A 17,384-nucleotide genomic window follows, 5' to 3' on the forward strand; every position below is an offset into this window, starting at 1 on the left:
ATGTAACTTGCTTGATTTTACACCAAAGGTGCACTTAGCAGGGTTTAAATGGAGTTTGAACTTCCTTAGTCACACAAACAACTATTGAAGGTTAACAACATGGTCTTCTTCGGTTCGATACTTTGCAATCATATCGTCCACATAAACCTCTATCTCTTTATGCAGTATGTCATGAAAAAAATTTACCATTGCTCTTTAATAGGTTTCCCCAACATTCTTCAATCTGAATGGCATCACTTTATAAAAGAAAATTCCCCATTGTGTGATTAATGTAGTTTTTTTTTCCATATCCTCTAGAGCCATCTTGATTTAATTGTATCTTGAGAAACCATCCATGAAGATGAAAAAAGAATGTTGATCTGTGCTATCCATTAGGACATCAATATGAGGTAGAGGAAAATCGTCTTTAGGACTAGCTTTATTTAAATCCCAATAATCAACACACATTTGAACCTTTCTATCCTTCTTTGGAAGTGGGACAATATTAGCCACCCATTGAGGATATTTTGCCATTGCTAAGAAGCCAACATCAAATTGCTTCTTCACATCTTCTCTAATTTTAAGTGACATATCATGTCTCATCCTCCTCAACTTTTGTTTAATTGGAACACATTCAGGCTTGAGCGGTAGCTTGTGTTCAACTATGTTAGTATATAGTCCAGGCATATCCTGAAATGACCATGCAAAGACGTGTACATAGTCAATAAAAGTTTAATCAACTTTTCTCGTTCACTTTCTTTCATAGACATACCAATTTTAATTTCTTTCTTATCATTTTCAGTCCCCAGATTGATCACCTCAACAAGTTCATGATATGGTTGGATTATATTAGCTTCTTATTCCATTAGCCTTTCTAGTTCTAGGGGAGATTCTTAATTGTCTTCACAATCCTCATTAGCGTGATTAATTTTATATCAAATTTAGGATATCACATTTGTCAAAATTTAAACTTTTTCTCTTATAAAATAGTAGGGTTTTCATAAAAGAGTTGTTTCTAATTAAATAAATAAAATACAACTTATGACTCCCATTCCCGATATCACCTATCAGAGTGGGATTCTCCCAAACTTGAAGTTCAAGATTCATTAACATATAATAACTGCGATTTCGCAAACGCAGAGCCAAGCCAGTCAAACACAAACAACAAAGGATGTGAGTTTTGAGATCATGTTAATAGTATAATATAAGCAGGAAGAACACACAAACAATCATAGTAGACCGTAACATAAACTTATTACAAATTTATAACATCACAATTATTTATCATACATCATCATCATCACATAAAATTATCACAATGCATCCATTTTTAATCATCACAATACATAAACTCATCTAATCAAACATATACATAAAATTCATTCGACATTCAATATCACATAAAATACACTTCCAAAGACCATTTAATTTTCAAAAGTATACCTATATTTTTTTAAAATAGTCTCATAAAATTACTACCATAGTTAGATATTAGTCAAAATAATAAAAATAAGTAAATATAACATCAATATTTTATATTAATTACTAAATCATAATAAATATAAAATCACAATGTCATAACAAGTATAGTAAAATAAAGGAAATCAAACATGATAGTACTATAATCTCAAATTAATCATCAAATTAATTATTTAAAATCTTATTCAATTAATAATATAGTTTATTATAAAATTTAGGGTGTTACAAATGCAGATCCAAGAAATTCAAAGAGAGGATGATGAAGCTGAGGACACCAGTTTAGATGATGTGTTATTAATGGCTGATGACTCTTCATCTTATGCATATTTTCCCACTGTTTTAGTCTTATTTATCCTCAATCATCAGTTAAATTAAGGATTTATTTGATATATTTTGTTGATTTTTTTTCTTTGAGTTAATAAAATGTTTTTTGTTTTTATTTTGTGGATTAAGTAGGAATTTTTCGTAATTTTACATTGCGTTTTGTTTTAGTGCAGTGCTGAATTTTGGTGAGAAATCAACATGACATATGTAGAGTATTTCAGCAATATCTGGAGTTGTAGATCTCCAATTGGAGTCAAACCAAGTGCAAATGAAATCTAAGATCCATAGCTACAACTTTCATGAAGACACCGGAACCCAATTCAGACTCGAAAGAGGAGAAAAATGCAATATACACCGGACAACAGATGTTGAGCGCTTGGAGTGCGCCCAAGCGCACCTCAAGCGCTTTTTCCAGCATTTGCTACTGCCCAAACGCGCTTGGAGCGCGTTTTCCGCGCCTGGGGCGTGCGACCGCACCAGCAACCATAAAACGTAGATTTTTACTGTTTTAGGGATCTTTTTCACTCTTGGGAAGTTGGGAGACTTGTGCCCTAGCATAGAAACTCAAAAACGGCCCGTTTCTAACATCATTGGAGCAGTTTTATGAAGAATCATCCATGAATCCTTCTTGTAATTCTTCTCTAGTCGCTATCTCTTTTATCTCTATCATGAGTAACTAAACCCTATTTGTTAGGGATGAGTGTAACAAGATGAAACCCTTATTTTTATGATTTGATTTCTAGTTATATGAATGAGTTTATTGAATTATTTTTCTCATGTCTGTGCTTAATGCTTTTTATTGCTTGATCAACATTAAAATGTTCTACGATTTGTATTTTGAAACGGAAGTGGACTTTACGAATGCTTGAGATGAGAAATTCATGAATTTGTAGTCTAGAACATAGGTGCAGGTCATGAAACCAATTAAATTAGTTGCAAAGCAATAATTTACAAGAGAATTTCTATACGGTAATGCTCAATTCTAATCTTAAATCTACTACGGAATTAGAAGTTACTTTGGAATTAAAGGTTCTGTCACTAAGACATTAGGGCAAGAATAATAAAGAGAATTTGGTAATAATTCAATAAAGGAATTCAATAACTAGGATCAAATTAGACACCAAGGTTGGATTCGAAGTGAAACTCATCCCTGACAATTTTCTCAATTTATAAAAGATCAATTTTACTACTGTTGTCAATTATAAATATTATTTCAATCAACTTGGGAACTTTTTGTTCAATTTTAGTAACTAAATATAATTCAATAGTAAAGCGCAATCCTTGAGTTCGACACTCGGTACTACCGTTTTATTATTACTTGCAATGATTCAGTATACTTGCTGAAACGCTATCAATGGCTACAACAAAATCAGATGATGACTGCATAGAGTAGTGGTATCTTGACATAGGCATCTCTAATCTTAAAGTGCTTAGGAGAGATGGAGGTGGTGATTATCAATTCCATGAGTTCCATGAATTATGTGACATAGAGGGAATGATTCATGAAGTGACTACACCATATATACCACAACATAATGGAGCTGTAAAAACAGGAAGATAACCATTCTCAATATGGCAAGAAGCATGTTGAAGGGAGAAAAATGCCGCACAAATTTTGGGGAAAAGAATTTTCAACAGCAATATACATTTTGAATAGGTGTCCAACCAAGAGTTTGGGCACTATGACACTTGAAGAAGCTTGGACTGGAAGAAAGCCATATGTGAATCATATGAGAGTGTTTGACTCATTATGCTTCAAGCATCTACTAGCTTAAAATAGAAGAAAGCTTGATGACAGGTGTAACACTGACTTTTAACAGCGCGAGTGTATTTTTTTTTTTTAAACGGATTCATAAAACTAAGAAATAAAGAAAGAAATACTTTTGGATAAAATACTTAAGTCGTAACATAACGACAAAAGTTAACAAATATTTACAAGCAGCGGAAATAGTTTTTGAAAAAAAAAAACCAAAGTATTTAAGCAGCAAAATACACCGAGGCTATGAGACCTATCAGACATAGCTCATACCCTTGGGGTATTCTCGGCAGACATCTGTACAAAAGCACTGCCCCAAGAATTTTAACTCCCCCACGTCGCATCAAAAAGTGGTATAAGGACCCATCAAAATAAAAGTCAAGCTGACAATATGAGGTATATGTACAGTCTTCCAAATTGAAATGAATACATCCACAAAAGAAAGACAATTAGCCCCTATACAACCATCTAATCTGGTCATGCTACAAAAACTATACAACCCAGGTGATCTCCACGCGCCCTGCAAGATCCCTATAAGACAACATCGATCAGGTATGACTAACTACCTTCCCTTCTTCAGGGTACTAACCGGTAGGATGATCCTGATTCTCATCTGAGGGCAAAGCCCAGATTTCAACATAATTGTAAAGGATCATCAACCGAAATTAACAAATATCACATAGCATTTAAATTTCAAATGCGCAAAATAACCTTTCAACTTAACATACTCCTTGAAAGGGTTTTCATATGCCCAACATGCATAATCAAAGTGGAAAAATGAAGTTTTTAACAAAACTGCACTTTCGTATTCGAATACAACATCCTTGTATTCGAATACAGTGCTAATTCATAAGTCAGTAGCAAAATCAGGACAACTGTATTCAAATACAGTGCTACTTCATAAGTCAGTAGCAAAATCAGCACAACTGTATTCGACTACAGCATCCTTGTAGCCGAATACAAGTGTGAAATAAGTGAAAAATCCTTCAGAACTGTATTCGACTACCTCCTAGCGTAGCCGAATACAACTGCAAAATAATGCAAATTTTAGTTTCGAAAAGGTTTCGCAATCAATCAACACTTACACACAAATCCAAACGATCACACTTACCAATTACATCACAATCACAAACAACGACTGAGTATGTATATACAATCATCACAATATATCAAACATGACTCGCGTGCCAAGCACCCTAATGCAATGCGTATATGCCAAAATGCATGATTCTGAAATTTCAACCAAAACCCTCCTCGAAGGGGTGTAAATCATAATTGTACTGCCTATCACATGCCTTGCACTAATTACCAAGGTGCCACCCATCACAGGCCCGCACGATTTACTAAAGTGCCGTCTATCACAGGCCTTACACTATTTTCTAGAGTGCAATCGCTCACAGATCAACATGTTTTAGAGTGCAATCTCTCACAAATCAGCACGACGCAATAATCCCCTTAAGGATAAGTTGAACCAACAAATCACATGGCATCATCTCGTGGCCCATCCGGTCACCACTATCACCATAGCCCATCCGATCACCATGTACTATGAAATGCATGAGCATACTCTGACTCTTTTACCACAACCATTAAGTAAATGCAGCTATTAAAAGATTCCCCATTTTTAATACTCATTTAACACTAATGATTTTCAAATACAACACAGAGCATGCTCAAGCATATTTTTTTCTCCACCACACATCAAATTTAATCCACAATTTACATTAAATTCGATCAATTCCAATTCCACAAAATCCACACCAATTCCAATCATCAATCACCCATAAATTTCCATATTTTCAAACATAAATCACGCCAAATTAATTTTCACAAACCACACCTCAAACATCTCAAATTTAATTTCCTCAAAACACACATAAATGAATTAAATTCCTTTTCCAAAAAATTACACATCAATTTCACCAAATTCCAACTCCTCAAATACACATATAGCATCCTATATGCAAGCTAAAAATTTGATTAATTCCGATAAAATTTCCGCTCGTGTCGTTGCTTCGAAAACTAGCGCACTAGCACTGCAACGTGGCAAGGAGCAACTTTCCCTTCTGTCACTTCTCGCAAGGAAGCTTATATCTGGAAGCAAAGTGAGGATTTGTGTTTGACGGTTTTGAAAAACACTAACACAGTTTCTTTGTTTTCGAAACATAGAAGAAGAAGGAAGAAATTCGTGAGGCAGCTAGGAAATCTTTTCTTTCTCACCCACCAAGAACTTGGTTTCTCTTCTTAAGGAAAAAGAAAGAAAAAGAAAGGAGAAGGAAGTAGGAGATGAACTTGCGAGGCAGAGAAAAAAAGAAAAGGAAGACGTTCGCAAGGCAGAGGAAAATGTTTCTGTTTCTTTCCTTTTACTAGCCTTGCTTTCACCAATATATATATGTTACTAACTTAATAAATAATATATATATATATATATATATATATATATATATACTAACTCACCAAACAATATATATATAGATATATAAAATTAAACTAATCCAAATAATATCGAAATACTTTACACCACGTCACTTCACTCACATCTCAAACTATTTTGATAAAAATATTTACTCTCGTCGCAACTCTATTGACAGATAAAAGTTTTCAGCAACCATAAATAATGTTAATAGAACTGTCTGATATTAAATTCTTCGTAACGTAAAAAAATTATTCTTCGACAAATAATTTTAAACGGGTCTAAAAATATATATATATATATCAAACAAAATAATGTTAATAGAACTGTCTGATATTAAATTCTTCGTAACGTAAAAAAATTATTCTTCGACAAATAATTTTACAAGGGTCTAAATATATATATATATATATATCAAACATATTACAAACTCTAACAAAATAAGCTTTTGGTATTTAATTCCCAAAATAAATTAAAATTGGGCTATATGCCTCAGCAATTCAACACAAAGAAATACTAAAATTGCATAAATTATTAATTAAAACTAAGGGTCTTACAACCGGGCTGAACAAATGGTGTTGTAGGGTTATGATGCAACTAAAGCTTACAAATTGTATGATCCAACTAAAGCTTACAAATTGTATGATCCAAACAAGAACTAGGTGGTGATAAGCAGAGGCATATTGGTGGATGAATCAAGATGATGGGACTGGAAAATGAGTGAAGCCATATGCCTCAGCAATTCAACACAAAGAAATACTAAAATTGCATAAATTATTAATTAAAACTAAGGGTCTTACAACCGGGATGAACAAATGGTGTTGTAGGGTTATGATGCAACTAAAGCTTACAAATTGTATGATCCAACTAAAGCTTACAAATTGTATGATCCAAACAAGAACTAGGTGGTGATAAGCAGAGGCATATTGGTGGATGAATCAAGATGATGGGACTGGAAAATGAGTGAAGCCATACCAACTGACTCCATCAGTCCAACCAGCGATGCATAAGTAGTGGAACCTGATGAAGGCCAACCAACATGAACAGCTAGTCAACCAGTTCTTGAATCTGTGAGAAGGTTTGAAAGAGCTAGGCAACCTTCAGTCAGATTGCAACCATATGAAGTAACATTTGACTCAGTCATCAATGCAGATAGAGAATTAATTCATTTTGCTTTGCTGGCTGAATCAGAATTAGTAACTGATGAAGAGGCATTAAGGGATCCTAGATGGAGATTAGCATTGGATGATGAGCTCAAAGCAATAGAGAAGAAATAGACCTTGGAATTGATGACCCTTCGAGTAAATAAGAGATTAATTGATGTGAAATGGGTATATAAACTCAAAGTGACGCCTGGTGGAGAGGTTGTTAGGTACATGGCCAGACTTGTAGTACATGGATTCTTGCAGAAGCATGGACTGGACTATGATGAGGTGTTTTACCCAGTAGCTAGAATTGAAATAGTGAGGATGGTAGTCTCAATGGCCAGTTACAATGGTTTGTCTATGGCTCACTAAAGAAGAAGTGTATGTCAAGCACCCACCAGGACATGTGAAAATAGGCAAAGAAGACAGTGTGTACAAGCTAAAGAAAACTCTACATGGATTGAAGAAAGCCCCTAGGGGTTGAAACAAGAACATTTACATATTCATCATAGAGCATAATTTTGAAAAATTTGTGAATGATCATGTAGTGTATGTGCAAAAGGCAACACGATCACCTGTATTATTGATAGGCCTTTATTTGGACGACTTGCTAGTGATTGGAAGTGGTGAAGCACAAATTCAGAAGTTCAAGATTAGAATGGAGAATGAGTTTGAGATGTTTGATCTAGGCATGCTATCATATTTCCTTGGCATTGAGTATGAAACCCGAAAAAATTGATTTTTTATGCATCAAAAGAAGTATGCAAATGGTGTATTGAAAATATTCATAATGCTAGATTGCAATGGAACTAGTACCCCAACAGAAGCAGAGCTAGTACTGTCCAAGGAGGGCAATAAGGAGATGATTGACCCAACAATCTTCAAGGAAATTGTAGGATCCTTGAGGTAATTGTGTATCATAAGGCCATATATTGTATATAGTATTGGGCTGATTAGTAGATACATGAATAAGCCTAGACATCAATGAATCAGTAAAGTTGATGATAAACATCAAATCAACAATTGATCTAGCAAGACATCCAAGTGTTTATGGAAGGAGCAAGCACATATAAAGCTAGAGCATTGCAGTATCAATGATCAAAAGGTGAAGAACAATCTTGGATTAACATCAATTGAATCACTTTGAATTAGGGAGCATGTTAAATGTAATTAAAGTGATTTGTAGTTAGTTAGGGATGTTAGAATACATTTAGAAATAGTTAAGAAGGATAGATTATGTTTTGAAACTTACTATCCAATTCCATTTTCTTCTCTCTTCTTCTCGGTTTCAATTCTTCTCAATTATACAACCTGTTCTAACAAAACAGTGTGACGGGGAAATGCAATGTGTTGTGTTTTGGTGATGGAGGATTGAGGAAGGGTTGTATTGTTTTTTCAGGTTTTTATTTATTTATTTCTGGTTTTGTAACGAGGGACTTAGAAATGGATTAATGCAATATAATTTGAGATAGAAAAGAGAAGTTTATTTTCTATTGTTTCTATAAAGTATGTTTATAAAAGATGTAAATTAATTAGACTACTTTTATGGGTTTTATGTTTTTATTAATTCAAATAATTAATTTAAAACTTAGGTGAATAATAATTAATAACATGTAAATCAAAATTAACATTAGTTAAATATAGTCAAAATTAGACCAAGGATTAAGAATAAAAACCGGATAAAATTGAAGGTCAAAATCTCTAAAGAAGATATGAGTCATTTTCCTATATGAGTCATTTTCTTGTATGAGTCATTTTCTTGTATTTTATCCATATTTTTCCGCATCCTATTATAATTTCTCAACAGATTATCAACTCACCATCGCCAAATTCAATTCACGAAAACTTTGCAATTAATATTTTACGTTCAATATTTTTCATAAGAATGTACTTCTTATATTAATATTATAAATGATATTAATCAATTTCTTTGAATTATCATCAATTAATTTTTTTATAAGTAAAAAATTTATTAAAAATGAGTACAAGAAATATTAATCAAACTTATACATCATACCAACATATACAAATTAAATTAGCAGCAACCCTAACAAATCAAGTGCGTGTTTTAACTAATAAAGGAAAATTCAAGGTTGATTCTAGTAAATTGTTGGTAAATTATTCAAGTCAAATGAAAATCAATCACATACATTCTATTCATTTTGTTTTAAAATTTAAATGTGATATAGTTGATAGAGTTTAGACGACTCATTTTAATTGGTCTTGGAAACATACCCATAATGTTTTAAAGACAATATTACAAATTTTAGGTGAAACAAAAATTTAAATAATTTACGCACTTTGCATTTGTCAACGTACTAAGTAATAGGTGTATTTACTTTATTTTTATTTTATTAAATGTCAAGTTTCTAGTTAACAGGTGTATTTATTTTATTTTTTTTCAAACACCACTTATTAATACTACTAATTTATGTTAGAAAAAGAAAAAGTCAAATTTAAAATATTCATGTATAAAACGTATTTTATAAACATCAACATAAAAAAAATGACACCTTATATTCAATACCTACTTTTCACCTACTTTTCTTAATATATGTAGAAAAGAAAATGAAAACTTGTAAATAAGGATCGAGATAGTATTCTTAAAAAAAATTTATAATTAAGAATGGAGATAGTAATTAAAATTAAAACGTAAACAAACACTAAATTTTCACATTTCAAAAACAGGATATGAATGCAAAGTGGTTTAATAGAGCTGAAGATATACTGAGAATGTTGGATTTTGTTCTTTGTGTCTTGCATTTTTATTGGATTGTTCTTGATATTGTTAAATCAAGTGCGTGTTTTAAATAATAAAGGAAAATTCTAGGTTGTTTCTATTAAATTGTTTGTAAGTTATTCAAATAAAATGAAATTCAATCACATATATTCCATTCATTTTGTTTTAAAATTTAAGTTTTATTATAGTCAATAGAGTTTAGATGACCGCTTTTAATAGGTCTTGGTAAGATACCCATAATTTTTTAAAGACCACATCAGTGTGTCATCTAAAAAAAATATTACAAAATTTAGGTAAAATATAAATGTAAGTAATTTACGTATTTTGTATTTGTCAACATACTAAGTAATAGGTGTATTTGTTTTATTTTTATTTTATTAAATATAAATTTTCTAATTAATAGTTGTATTTGATTATTTTTCCAACACATCCCTATTAATACCATTAATTTATGTTGATAAACGAAAAAGTCCAATTGAAAATATTCATGTATAAAAGTTATTTTAAAAACATCAACATAAAAAATTGAGACCTTATATTCAACACCTACTTTTCTTAATATTTGTAGAAAAATAAAATTATAAATAAAGATGTAGATAGTATTCTTACTATTTGAAGAAAAATAATCTTTTTAATTAAGAATGGAGATAGTAATTAAAATTAAAACGTGAAAAAACACTAATTTTTTACGTTTCAAAAATATGATTTTTTTATAAATAAAAACAATAATATTATAACTCATAACATTGAAAACTAAAAAATAAAGCAAGTGTAAACACTAAATCTTAAACAATACAAACAGTTATTAAATAGAGTAACTCATTCAAAAGATAATAGTGAAGTTCAAAGATCTCTACCCATAGCACAAAATCAACGACAGTAAAAAAAATTCTTAAAATAAAGTGAAGTACAAGCCTCTATTACTTCAGTTCCACAAGAAAACCTCCATTGATTGCTTGTCTTGATCATGTTGAATTTAACCTACATACAAATATATTATAGAGGAGACATAAGGAAGATGTGAGTTTATCTTTCATCATGTAAAATGAATAAAGTCATACATAGATTAACACACGTTCGTGAATCATATATATATATGGATAAACTTTCAATGCCAAAACATGCACTACTTGAAATTCATGTGGGGTCAAAGTTAACTTAGGAAAATATGGATTGAGAGGTTATGCTATATGCCATATGTAAAGTGCAACACCTCTCTAGATTGTATATATTCATAGTGTGCACTCTCATGAAAACAATTGAAAGTGTAAACTCAATAAATCACTTTCTTCTCATAAAAACTAAATTCAATTAATTTAAGTTTCTTAGATGATATATGAAACACTAAAATATATATATCCTTAAACACACACGCACATATATAACTCACAAGTGAACAAAGCTAAAAAATTGAGTGTTGAAGCCTTAAACATAATAGAGAAATCAAATATAAGAGAAACAACATTTATGATGATGAGCAAATAAAAATAATTAAAGGCTGTAAAATAACATATAATTTTTTTTTTTACCTATAATTATAACCTTAAAGCACCTACAAACACGACTTATACAAAATCCATGATGATAAAGAGGGCACTCGAAATTTCGACAATCGGTGTCTGACTTACATGCTGTAGCTGTAATATATAAAATAAGAATAAAAAATGTTATCGAAAAAAGATTAAGAGTTTTGTAGAATATGAAAATATGAGAATTGACTTACCACCAACATTGACTAGACCAATAAATAGGAACACAAAAAGGATCATTGTATAAAAAACCTTGAGTGTTTTAGCCATTTTTTACTCTACCTTTGCATGCAACAAATACAAAATTGTTTGATCACTTTATACTGTGAAAAACCTCATGCTATGCTTATTTCAGTTGAATGGTTTTTAGTACAACGAAGGATCAAATTTGTCACTTTAACTCATGTAATCGATTACTTGACCTTAGACTATATCTTTAATTTTTTTATTTCTTATCTATTCTTTCATATTAGAATGAGGTTCAAAACCAACATTATGCTTCAATTAAATAGTTATTAGAATATATATTCAACTAAAAAAAACATTTCTATATTAAATTTTTTATTAAATGTCTCTTAAGCCAAATATGATCTACACCTGAGTTAAAATTGATTCTAATATAGATTATTTGAATTCAATATAATAAAATATTTTTCGACCACTATTAAGGACACTTATCAATTTTATTGCAAATGAATCGACTACATTGGGCCGTTAGAAAATATATTTAAATTAAACAAATTAATTTGAACTACAACCTTAACGCACAGAGCCTTTTTACATATGAGCCAAACATTAGTGAGAGAAAGAAAAAACTGCTTCAATATAGAAATAAGGGAATGCAAATAATGGAAAGACATATTCAAAGATCGTCACAGGTTTGAGGAAAACGTACTTGAATTAGTCGATTAATTTGAAATGAGAACTTAATTATAATCGGTAAAAGTAATGGATTGTAGGAACTACACTTTAAAATCTTATTTATACTCTATAAATACCAATTGTACAAATCATAATAAACTTACATCAATCCAAATAAACCTATTTTACTTACAGTTTATCTGCTCTTCAAATTTACTTACGATATTTTCATTATTCTTAAATACTTATCTACATAAATTGTCAAAACTAACACTTTTTAGAACATTTAAGGAAATCACAACCAATCAACCATTTTTTTCATGATTTAATTGCATATGGTGCATTTGATTAGCTACAAAACAATAGAACTAGACACCCAAATTTTTATTGTACCCTAATTTGTTTAGAAACTGGTCATGAGACTGGTTAGAATAGAGAGCAATAAATTGAACAAAAGAAAAAATTATGGTCCCTAAAAAAACGATGGTACAATTTTTTGTCCAAGATACAAGTAGTCTAAGAAAATCATGCATCGTCTTGTTTTCTTTAACTCATTTTAACTCATCATAGTAAGAAAGGCACATAAAACTTTATGGTAATTAAAAGTTACTTAGTGCTACCAACCTTTCATTTCTTATCCGTTCGTATGTGTAGGGATTACAAAAGAGCAATTATAGTATTCAACAATGGCTAAATCATTGTAGAAATAATGTACCAATGAAAGCAACATGTATTTATGTATAAATTAAAAAGCATCATAGGCTACAAGTCAATGCATAAATCTATCTATTATAATATATTATAATAAATTCTCAATTTTTATTGAATGACACATCACACACTTTTTTGTCACATTACTTATATTCTTGTGTGACTTTTTCATATGCTTCTACAATTTATCTTCAACATTTTATTTCTCAATTTATATTTTTCATCATCATATACATATGTTGAGAAGCCACACACAAAAGTTCTTCATGAAAACTATTTTACTATTAAAGCTTCTCATAAAAATAATTTTACTATCTTCTCACTTCAATCAACTTTTACTACTTCTTCATTTCTAACTTTGTATATTCAGATTAGTTGGTAAAAAATTACATCAAATTTTATATTATCTCAAGAATTATTCTTTCAATTCCTTCTTAAACATTGGCGGAGAGTACTCTTTAGATATAAAGTTTTGTCGTTTACACAACATTACATCATTCATGGCTTCTCAATTCTCCCCCAATGTATCTATGGAAAATGTTAGATTGTGTAACTTATTGGTGACTTCCTTAGTTGAGTCAAATCATTAATATTAAAAGACAACAAATAAACAAATAAGAAACCAAATATCTAATAAGAAAAGTCAATTGTGGTAATCACTAAATATAATGGTCGCACGAAAAAGAGGGGTGGTGAAGACCTCTAGATAGCAATGCACATAATATCATTTTTCAGTTGTTAAGACATAATTTCGAGTAAGTGTTGAAGAACATCAATCAACTATGAACTATACATATTGACGATTGATTGAAACATTTAGGAGAAAAACTATTCATAAATGAAAAAGAGTGCATAAAGAAAGGAAAAGTTATTTTTAAGCAAATGGATCTCAACTATACAATTAGGGTGTTTTTAATTTGTTTTCATCACTTAATTTGTTGGTTTATTTTTTATTGGTAATTGAAGTTTTGTGTATCTCTGTGCTGCAATATTGAAAGCATCTCGACTATACAATTGTTCATGCATGTGTATTTATATCTGCCTTGTGGAAATTCAGCTAATTAATTGACTAATTCTTGCCTTTTTATGTGAAAATTATCTTGAAAATGATGAATTTAAATTAATAAAGTTCTAACTTTGTTTACTATCCTTTGCTTTAATTTTATTTGTAGGTTCAAGATATGAATGCAGAGTAGTCTAATAGAGCTGAAGACACACTGAGAATGTTGGATTTTGTTTTTTGTGTTTTGCATTTTTTATTAGATTATATATCATTGCTTTGTAAAATAGTCAGTCAGTTAATTGTGGCAGTTAATTACTTATCTAAGTTAGTTAGAGATTGTGCAAGTTGGTTTGAGTTAGTTTAAATCCTGCATGATATATAAAGCAGAATTGAGTTCATTGTAAAATTTAATTATCAATTCAATCAATTTATGAAATTCAATATGGTATCAAAGCCAAATCAATTTATCATGCCCAACTTTGGCACTCTAGATTTGGTCACATTTCTGATAAGATCCTTAGATCTTTAAGCAATAAAATACCTTTTATAATGGCAAATCAATTTACTTCTTCTATGTGTCAAATATGACCTCTTGTTAAATTTAGACGATTGTATTTTCCTTCTTATAATCACATCTCTGATGTTCCTTTTTCTTTGTTGCATTGTGATATTTGGGGTCCTAATGGCCACCCTACCTATGATGGAAAAATATACTTTCTCACAATGGTCAAGACTTAGTTTGGTGTCACTATTAAATGCCTTCGATCTGACAATGCCAAGGTATTATCCCTCACCCAATTTCTACAAAACCAAGGCACCTTGCATTAGTTTTCCTGTGTTGAAAGGCCAAAATAGAATTCTGTCATAACTCAAACACCAACATTTGTTGAATGTTGCTCGTGCATTGATTTTTCAGTCCTAGGAACCAATTACTTTTTGGGGAGAATGTGTTGCTATTGCAGCCTTCTGGATCAACATATTGCCCTCTCCAATTCTCAAGGACAGATCTCCTTATCAGGTTGTATATGGTAAGGGTCCGGATTACAACTATTTATGGTATTTTGCCTGTTTGCCTATGCAGCCACATTGCCATCCAACCTCAACAAGTTCACTGCAAGAGTTGTTCCCACTGTCTTTGTTGGTTACCCTCATGGCTATAAAGCTTATAGATTATTCAGCATTCAAACTCTGAAGTTTTTCATCTCAAGGGATGTCAGTTTTCATGAGACCACTTTCCCATTTCATGACTTACCTAATACATCTATCTCACAAGATCCATTTCATGATTTCGTGATTGCCACTCCCATTCCTGAACACAACACACCAGTTTATGATCCCCTGTCTGAGCCAAATATTCAACACCCATTAGACGACCTAAATCCTCCAGATAACCCAGATATTCTTTCCCATGATATTTCTACATTGCGTAGATCTACTAGAAATAGTTGTTTACCCACTTACTTAAATGACTATGTATGACATCTCAATCACCATTATATCCCATTCAATAGTTTTGTTCTTATACGCATCTCAACCCATCTTACAAATCTTTGATATGTGCAATATCAGCTATTTCTGAACCTAAATTTTTCCATCAGGGAGTGTCTAGCCCTGAATGGAGACAAGCTACGAGTGAAGAAATCAAAGCCTTGGAGGCCAACAAAACTTGGTCTATGTTTCCCTTCCACCTAGTAAGCATTGTATTGGCAACAAATGTGTATATAAAGTGAAATTCAAACCTGGTGGCAGTGGGGATCGTCACAAAGCTTGTTTGGTAGCCAAGGGTTATACTCAACAGGCTGGTATTGACTTCACATATACTTTTCCCCTTCTTTCCAAGCTCACTTATGTTCCTATTTTACTCACGGTGGCAGCAACAAAGAAATGGCATTTGTTGCAATTAGATGTGAATAACACGTTCCTTAATGGTGAAATTTTTGAAGAGGTTTATATGACTCCTCCTTTGGGTTACCATCCTGCTAAAAAAGGTTTGGTTTGCAAGCTGACCCAATCCCTGTATGGCCTCAAACAAGCATCGCGATAATGGTTTTGCAAATTCTCCACCACCTTGCTTGCTCATGATTTTGCTTAGTCTAGAAACAATTATTCCTTATTTACTTCTAGTCCAGGTCCCTCTCTGATCATTCTACTTGTTTACATAGATGATATTATGCTGGCATGCCCAAATTCCACTAAAATTTCCGAGACTCAAGTCCTCCTTCAATTATTGTTCAAAATAAAAGTTCTTGGGAACTTAAAGTATTTCCGAGGCATGGAAATTGCTAAGTCCAACAATGGAATATCACTTTCTCAGCGTAAGTATACTCTTAAATTGCTTGAGTATACTAGTTGTTTGGGCTACAAACCTGTCTCACTCCCAATGGATCTCAATGTTAAAATTTCAACCACTGACGGTACTCTTATTTCTGATCCATCACTTTACCGATGACTCATTGGCAAAGTCATGTACTTGACTATATCTCACATGATATAAGCTTTGCTGCTCATAAACTTAGCCAATATATGCAACAGCCACGACGACCTCATCTCCTTGCGGTTCACCATCTTTTGCAATACCTTAAATCAGCACCAGGTCAAGGTCTTTTTTTTCCTTCAACTAATTCTCTTGCACTTTCAACTTATGTTGATGCTAATTGGGGCAGCATTGTGGATACTAGAAGATCCACTACTGGTTTTTGCCTCTTCATTGGTGATGCTTTAGCTTCTTGGAAGGCAAAAAAAAAAAAAAAACAACTTACAGTCTCTAAATCTTCTGTTGCAGCTAAGTATAGGGCATTGTCTTCTACTGCTAGTGAATTTGTTTGGTTGCGACATTTACTTGTTCACTTTGAAGTCTCTCCAACTTCAGTTATGGTTTTTTGTGACAACAAATCTATTATCCATCTTGCCTCTAATCATGCCCACCATGAACGTTCTAAAGATATCGACATCGGCTACCATTTTATACGAGAATTGGTTCAGTCAAACTTGCTAAAACTCATTCATGTCAAAACTCAACATCAATTAGTTGAGATCTTTACTAAGGCTCTTCCCACTCAAGCCTTCTCCACTATCATTTCCATTGCGTTGTAAAATAGTCAGTTACTTAGTTTTGACAGTTAGTTAGTTATATGAGTTAGTTAGAGATTGTGCAAGCTAGTTTGAGTTAGTTTGTACTAAATCATGCATGTTATATAAAACATAATTCACTTCATTGTAAAATTTAATTCTCAATTCAATCAATTGATGAAATTCAATATTTTTAGTGGTTTGTTCTTAGTATTGTTAAATTTATTATAGTATATTACAACAATTTTGTATTATCATAATTGTTATATTTTTAAATTTATTACAGTATTACAATTTAAAATTATTTTTATTGATATTGATGTGAGTCATAGAGCTTCAAATAAAGCTTGCCAACAATTAAAATTGGAGTGAAAC

General features: G+C 31.6%; 1 long non-coding RNA gene across 1 annotated transcript; it reads right to left on the reverse strand.

Moving 5' to 3' along the window:
• Window positions 1-10,582: 10,582 nt before the first annotated feature.
• LOC113785747 (uncharacterized) lies at window positions 10,583-11,720 on the reverse strand. Its single transcript, XR_003471883.2, has 3 exons — window positions 11,560-11,720; window positions 11,366-11,473; window positions 10,583-10,817 (listed from the first exon to the last, which is right to left on the reverse strand). It is a non-coding gene; the product is annotated as an uncharacterized lncRNA (long non-coding RNA).
• Between the last annotated feature and the right edge of the window lie 5,664 nt (window positions 11,721-17,384).

Source organism: Cicer arietinum, chromosome 3, assembly GCF_000331145.2.
Source record: "Cicer arietinum cultivar CDC Frontier isolate Library 1 chromosome 3, Cicar.CDCFrontier_v2.0, whole genome shotgun sequence".
NCBI classification, from domain to species: Eukaryota; Viridiplantae; Streptophyta; class Magnoliopsida; order Fabales; family Fabaceae; genus Cicer; species Cicer arietinum.